Source organism: Sinocyclocheilus anshuiensis, unplaced genomic scaffold (genome assembly GCF_001515605.1).
Source record: "Sinocyclocheilus anshuiensis isolate Anshui unplaced genomic scaffold, SAMN03320099.WGS_v1.1 scaffold5603, whole genome shotgun sequence".
NCBI lineage: Eukaryota > Metazoa > Chordata > Actinopteri > Cypriniformes > Cyprinidae > Sinocyclocheilus > Sinocyclocheilus anshuiensis.
The window spans coordinates 36,147-44,930 of NW_015548582.1; positions in this window are offsets into that span (position 1 = coordinate 36,147).

The following is an 8,784-nucleotide window of genomic DNA, read 5'->3' on the forward strand; positions in this document are numbered from 1 at the left end:
TCTCTCTCCTGGTCCTGACTGCTTCAGAGCTCTGAGAACAGCCACAAGACAAAACAACTGGATGGAGAAGAGGACAAGGAACTGCAGTGAGAAGAACCATATATATACGTAAGCGATGTCTGAGATTGAACTAAACATGCAGCACAAACAGGAGCCGAGAGTGCTGATCCAGACCACAGTGCAGCAGATCACTCGATATCTGAGAGGTTTGTACTTCAGGAAGGTTACAGGATGAAGCACTGCCAGGTAACGCTCAACACACATCAGACACTGAAACAGAGGACGACCAGTGAAGACTAGTCCTAGTAAAAATAGTGATAATACTGTGATACTTGGCAAGCAAATTGACACAATATAAAACATACAATTCAAAGAGTTACCAATCTCACAAACAGAAAGATTGAGGTTGAAGAACTCTGATGCAACTCCACTTCCTGTTCGTGTAACGATGGAAGACTAGTCCTAGTAAAAACAGTGGTAATTCTGTGATGCTTGAAATAAAAAAAATGAGAAAAAACAAACAATTCACACAGATACCGATCTCACAGACGGAGAGGTTGAGGTTGAAGAACTCTGATGTAACTCCACTTCCGGTTCCTGTGACGATGAGCCATGCAACATAGCAGTGTGTCGGAAAACCAACCATGAAATTGATTCTGTACACACAGATTTCCAGACAGTCTGTCAGCCCAATAGATAGAGTTGTGGAGTTTGTAGATGTTTCAGGTGAGGTGAAGTTCACTGTAGAGTTATTCATCTCCTCTGTGTCTGTTCAGTTCAGTTTAAAACAAGACATTTAATCTAAAAGAAGAGTTTATCACCTGAAGAGTGAATGTCCAGTCTCTCTGGATGTGTGTGAATCTCTGTGCTGTGTTTTCTAGACTGACTTCACAGCTGCCACAAGAATATATGTGCATGGTTTTATTTGCTACACGTCACATGAAACATGCAAATATTTCAATTATAAAATGATTGGGGGAAAAAGCAGTCCGGGTAAACATTTGAACAGGAAAGAAATTTAAAGCGTGGTGATGCAGACAGATAAAATCATTGAAGAAATTCTTTCAGGAGAAGAATTTTGTCCTGAATTTAATATATATATATATATATATATATATATATACAAAACTGTACAGGACTATCTTTTTATTAGTTTAATTGAGTTGATTTGACTTTAAAATTGCACTCCAAGTCACATTTGTCAGCTGACCTTAACATAAAAACTGAGACTTGTACCTGCTAAATTAATGGTTTGTTTTTTTTATACAGTGGAAAAAAAACAAACTGTCAATCAAATCTTTAAGGAAACTGTCTATATTTCTCACACTGGCCAGCACACCTGCAACTCAGTCAAAACCAAATATGCAAATGTTTATACCAGGCATTTAAAAGTAATTTAGTCATCTGTGTTATAGTTTAATACAACAATCTCAGTGGAAAGCTTAATATTAGTCAAATCGAAGTTGTGCGAAAATACTGTAGTTAATTTCTAGCCTATGTTTTAGCATTTCTAATTTAGGCTTCAGAATTCATAGAAGTTGTGTTCACAAAGGTTACCTTGATGAACAAAACATGTAATCAGTCAATTAATCAGTGTAATATATCAGTCAATGGTAAAACTCTACTAGGTGTTTGTTGAAGGAACCTGGGTGATGCTAACTTCAGTTTTTACACCTGTTGAGCCCTTTTTCACGGTCTCTCCTATAGTGCACCAGCAACCAGCCCTGCTCACTGAAGAAGTATTATACTGGAGAAAATACATTAGCAACCATTCATATTAACCACATCTGATAAACACGCTCAGAATGAGCTTCAAGCAACTATGGAGTTAAACTTTGGAGCCCCCTACAGTTAAAATATTTACCCAGTAACTAATGTTAGATGTAGTTATTTAAGTAAGTATGATTACAGATTTTATGATGAACAAAGGCAGGAGAGTTTTCAGCTATGTTGTTACTCTATTCCTTCTTTTTTTTTGTCTTTCTTTATTTGTCATGGATTTCAAGTTCAGTTCACTTTCTGTTATGTCTTTGAATGTTGGTGTGCATGATATGATAAAGAGGAAAGCCATTTTTTATTTTGTAAAAGCTGCGAAACTGATTTAACTTTTCTTCAGGAAACACACTCTTGTGAGTTGGATGTTAAATTCTGGAAGAATCAGTGGGGAAATGTAATTTATTGTAGCCATGGGTTCTAATAATTCTGCTGGGGTTTCAATTCTATTGCACAAATTTAACGGGCAAATTCTGGAGGTAATCACTTCTAGTAAAGGCAGATCGATCATTGTGTCATTGAAGCAAGAAAACTCTATCTTTATTATCTGCAATTTATATGCATGTAATTCTTTCTGCTAACACAATATTATTTTCTCAGATTACTTGTAATTTGACAGAAGTGCGTAATAAATCCTCAGGCTCTTTTCTAATTTTAGGCAGCGATTTAATTAATGTTTAGATGACACACTAGACAGATTTCCTCCTAGAAGCAACGAAGCTCTCCACACTAACCATAACTCTAATAATGTTTTATCAATATGTTCCTCTCTCTCCCTCACAGATCCTTGGAGTTTTTTTCATCCTGACACACAAGACTTCACTTGGTCAAATAGTAAACTGTCCTTAAAATCTAGAACTGATTTCTTTTTAGTTTCTTCAATTTGTTAAAGATGTATCTCATTCGTTTGCCCCCCTCTCTGATCATAAACAAATAAGTTGTGATGATGAGAGTCTAAAGTTACGTGGTTATTGGCAATGTATTAACTCTCTCTTAAATGATGATATCTTCAATGACCATATTAAATATTTCATTATGTATTTTCTGATAAAAGCCATAATAGATATTGAGATAAATGGGGATTTTTCAAATACAGCGCCAGACAAATAGCTATCAAGAGAAGTAAAGAATTAAGAATTAAGAAAAGAATAAATTCTTTATTGATAGGTGATTTGTAGAAGAGCTAGAATTCAGAGAATTACATCTACAAATGAATCAGGCTTATCTAGATATTGCCAGAGATGCATTTGTTAGGTCTAGAGCTAAATGGATGGAGGAGGGAGAGATGAATTCTAGTTATTATTTTTTTGCATTGGAGAAAAGACAAATTCTTTGACTGCTCTCAGTATCAAATTGCACAGATATCTAATATTGTCTCAGCCTTTTACAAAAACATCCACACTTCTGCATTTGATAAACAGATAGTTGGCGTCCAATCACACTGCTGAATAATGATTATAAAATATTAGCTTCAGTTTTGGCAAAAAGATTCAAACATGTCATTGACGAAACACAGTCAGGGTTCATGCAGCTGAATAACACACGGCTAGTATTAGACATGATGGACTATTCAGATTATATTAATAAAAATACATATTTCTAATAACACACGGCTAGTATTAGACATGATGGACTATTCAGATTATATTAATAGTGATGGCTTCATTTTCCTTTTTCGATTATTACAAAGCTTTTGATACACTGGAGCATGCATGTTTATTTCAGGCTCTTGAAAATGTTGGCTTTGGCGACTCGTACTGTAGAATGGTTAAAATGCTATACATAAACAGAAACAGCTCAATCTCTCTGTGGATAAGCCCACATGTAAAATAATTAATGAGGTATTAATACAATTTTTATGGAAAAACAAAACTCATTTTATAAGAAAATCAGTCATATTAAATTCCTATAATAATGGTGGTTTGAATTTAATTGATTTCAATTCCCTTAACAATGCATTTAAAATTAATTGGCTGAAGCAATACCTATCTAAACCAACTTCTATATATATGACCACGATATGAGAAATTTTATTTCATGATATCTAAATTATACACACACACACACACGTACACGTACATTTAGCTATTGTTACGATACCCGGCATTGTTATTTTTGTGGGTGTTGTTTTGTGTACTGGTGCATGTGTGCAGGTATTGGCTGTTCATCAAGGAACGTGATTGGCGGATTGGCAAAATAATAATATCAGTTGGATATAAAGTTCTTAACTCTACAATCACATCTAAAAGCTCTGAGAACAAGCGTTGATTGAACGAGTAGTTCCATGACTAAATACAAATAAAAAAGATCTCTTCAGTGTTTAACACGAGCACCACCCAATGCCCATTCAAATCACCACGAGTTGTAATTATTTTTCCAGGAGATTTGTTAAACAAAATCGCCACTCCGGCTGAACGAGTAGTTCCATGATTAAATACAATTTTTTCTCCCCATTGATTACCCCAAAATGTAACATCATTCTCACTGGAACTGCGAGCCCCGATTTTAACAAAATAAAAACATAGCTTTTCTTTTAACTATGTTTTGTAATCCCCTGACATTAAGTGAAGTGATCGAAAACGGTATTTTAACAGAGAACATACAAGATCAACACAAAAAACTACAAGATTGTTATAGAAAAATTAACACAGATAGAAAAATAAACAAAGCAGTTACAATTTTTCTTGTTTGAATGCTTCTAGAAGCACTACCACATACCTCACTGCTCAGTCTCTCTCAAACGTAATATATCTCATGACAGATACACTCGTGTGGTAATACAGCGAGAAATCGACTAAGTAACATAATTTTGTCTCCCTTCGATGTAACCATGTGGACCTCTGAAGAAAGCTTTTTTCCCTTCTTTCCGAGCTTTTTCTATTTGAGGCCACAGCGCAGCCCGGGCATTTCGGTCCTCCCTTGTCAAGTCTTCCACATATCTTACTCCTCGGTCTTTACACACTGAAGAGTTCTTTGTCGCTTTCCAGATCTCCTCTCTATTTTTTATTTCCTCATTGTGGACTTTACAATCATTTGTCATCATCATTTTTTTCCCAATGTGATGTACAGAGTCAATGACATCCTCCAATTTGTGAACCAGATGTGGGGCAATCTCACCGATGAGTCCGCAAACCTCACTACGGGGATCTTCGTCAGATTTCTCCTGCAGGCCGTTGATACGGAGATTCCATCTTCTCTTGTACCGCTCCAGTTCCACCATTCTGTGCCTCAACTTGGTGTCAGTTTTATTCAGTTTTGCAATTTCTTTGATTATTTCTGCATTTTCTCTTTTACAGTCTTTTATCTCCGCTGCATTAAACTCAACTGCCTTCGAAATTTCCACAATCATGACACTATTTTTCTGCATCTGATCCATTAAAACTTCCATCTTACTCTCTTGAGTGTCAAAACGTGCAGTGAGAGCACTGATAGCTTAACAAGACCACGTTGGAGATCTCTTCCTCGTCAGATTTCAACAACTCCATCTCGCTACCTTTCGTCAGAGTGATATGAGAAGAATCTCGTCGTTTCTCAGATTTCTCGCTACCCTTTTCCATGTTGATTGAAGCGGACTCCACACTTACCCGAGAAGGGTATTCCTGAACAACCGGAGGCTGCAGTTTCAGGACCGCAGTTCTAGGACCCTACTTTTTTTGTGACAGCGCCACCTACCGAACTGGATCAATAAAAACACTAATTTAAAATTGATGACATGGACAGCAATCAGACTGTGGCTGCGTCCGAAACCGCCTACTTCTCTACTATATAGTAGGTGAAAAGCAGTAGGCGAGCAAATAAGTATGTCCGAATCGTTATTATTCATAAAAGAGTAGGCGAGAATTACCTGGGTGACGTACTAATTCTCGTGAGATTCGGACACGCGTCTACTTAAAGTGCGTAGCAGGACCTGCAAGGAAAGGTGATGCAGCATTTGTGGAAAAGAGGGAAAACCTGGAACAAAAATATAAATAAGATCATTCTGTTACTTCTAATACAGAAATCAAATGACATTGTGCTGTTAAAATGACTGCTTTTGTATTATATTTGTGCATCTTTGCAGGATCTGAAATGTCTGCAGACTGGTGTGAGCAGTGAGGATGGAGAAGTCCACAGCAGCATCCTGGAAATGGTCCAGTGTCATGGATGAGACGCTCCATCACTCCACCTCTTACTGTCTCATCTGGGCCAGATGCTGCTGTGGTCTCTTCATCCTCAGTGACCCCAGAGCCAGCTGGAGCATCTAGAGAAACACCAAAAGACACTGAGGATGTGAGTTTGGTCAAGTTTGTCCTGCTGGCTTCGGTTCATACAACATCAGTCAATGAAACTTGAGTTTCAGAAGCTTTGAAAGCATCATCAAATAAAGTCATGAAGCTTCTGAAAGTCAGGCTCCCATCGACTGATATTGTATGAACAGAAACCAGCAGAGGACAAACTTAACTAAAAACAAAACAAGGATTGAACAGTGAGGCGAGTAAATAATGATTAAACAAGGATTGAACAGAGAGGCGAGTAAATAATGATTGAATTTATGTTTGGATGAACTAACCCTTTAAACCCCCCAAATAGAAACTGTATGAAATATATGTAAGCATTTATATTATAGTAGTACCTTGAAGAAATAAGCAGCTTTACTGAGCGTTTGTGCCCAAGACACAAAAAAGGATTTACAAATATCACATTTATTGATTTGTCACTTACAGTGCTCTTATTACAGGGACCCCAATCCCCCAGCAGCCACCTGGAGTAAAGAGCCTTGCTGAAGGACACAGCGGTGGTGACGACTGCAGAGATCGAACCAGCAACCTTCTGCGTACCCTCTGTGTACTCAGACAATAGCCTCGCTGTCCCTTTCTCCTCCATGATCAGATTCAGTCTGACTGCAGCAGCGAGGGTCGTGATGGACGGCAGAGACAGCTGAAGGTGGTCAGCTGCTTCATCAGAATAAAGCTGCAGAACTGTCTCAGCTGTGTTGAGATGCAGTAGATGTGGGCTCACCGTCTGTAAATACATGATTGTTAGAACAATATGTTTGAATAAAGCTTTGTTTCATGTGTCGATGACTTGTATTTATTTATTGTCATGGTTACTTTTATTTATTTTTACTCATTTATTCATGTTTTCAGTAAATAAAATATAATTGTTTCATTAACTTGTGCATTAATTCATTACTTTGAATTAAAATTGAGATGTATTCACGTTGGCTGTGTTTGTCTAGTGTGCAGTCATGCATAGCTCTGGCATATGACAAAACAAATTACATTTAGCTAATTATTGGTCAGTATTTATCATTATTATTGTTCATAAGTGTTTGGGTGGGCTAGCAATGCATTCTGGGGTAATCTTAACTTCTAAGTAGTAATACTTACATTTTTCGAGTGTAAAATTAACAATCTTCTCCAAAGGCGAGATCTTCTAGCAGCTGATCGACGTCTCCTTTGTGCAGATATTACACATATTGCAAACGCTGAGGAAAACCGTACTAGGTAGTGTTGTGGAGTTACTGATGCTGTGAGGTGTTAGTGCACCTGTCCCTCTTATCTTCTTTTTTATTAATACTGCAGAACTTACAATTACATACAAGCTCAGGGAACGATGCTAGTATCTTTAACAATGAACAATCATAATGACAAACAGCAGAAAACATAAATATAATGGGTTTGCATACACTATATGCACAGAAAAAAAAGGCACAGTGACAAGGTTAAATATCTTTGAATAATCATAATATTCATATACTCAATGCATCAAAGTATTGCATTTGTTGTTGTTGTTGTTTATAAGCCGGAGGGATGAAACGAGAGAAATTCAACAAGAAAAAGAAAATATAAAAATTTAAATCAACCCAAAATGTATTGGTTATACTACAATCACAGTAAAAGGGCAGCTGTTTCTTCAACAAGACCACAAAATGAGGAAATTTCATAAACATCAAAATATTTACAGCGAGATCAATATCTGTTGCGCTTGTTATAACGTCGTAGATCACATGATAACGTCAACATGGCGGATGAAGCCTGGATCGCGTTCATACTTGACGAGATTCGGCTTTAGAGTACCTACTCTTTTAGCGCTCGTTAAGTAAGTACTTAATGAAAATTCATTGAGTAGGCGGGTTCGGACGCAGACACTCTTGGAGAAACTGGAACAACATCGCAGGAGAATAATCCAGAAGATGGCGGTAATGCAGCGCTCTTGGATGCATCCGCCGTTAAACCTCAAAGAAGAAGAAGAAGAAGTAGTTCGTCAGAAAACGAGCGGAGCTACAGGGTAAGCGCATCTTTTTGCTCCCTCTTGTATATAGGGTATTAAAATGTAATTAATATCATTTCTATGAATGTAACTGTTTGGTAATGAGTATATCAAGAGACAAATATACCGTGTGTTAGATGAGTTGCGTGTGTGAGGACAATAATAGCAATGATTGCTGTAGTGCTTTGCTAATGGAGACGGTGCTAATGTTCTTCCGCGAGATGCTTTATTCATCAGCCGCTAAAACACCAACATAACCTTTTTTTTATTTATTTAAATGCATGTTCTTCCAGTGTTTGTTTTCTGTACATTCGTGTATGTGCTTGTTTCAGTGTTTGGAGCCAAAAGCTAAAGTATGAATCTGTTCAAAGAAATCAATCTCGAGACTTGCTGATGCGATTTTAATGTTATTCAGCTTTCTTTCTTTTTTGACGTTTATGTTTGTAAAATAAAAAATAGTTTTAGTTACTTTACGTGTTTATATCTGAATAGGACTGCAAACAGAAACTGTAAAGATGAGTGTGTCAGTCATGTCAGTGTGAGAAGTATGTTTTTTCAATAGAGCTCTGTATTACTAATGGAAAGCACTCTGAATAATATATTTAAAATAGAGTGAGATGATCTGCTGCTGATCCTGAATGGCTTGTTTAATGAGTGTTTATAGTCTGAGGCTCATCAATATTATCAGCTGCTGAAAATCCTGTTTATTTCATGATAATAGCCCGTTTTCACCTCATTCATTATGCAGATCTCCTGTAA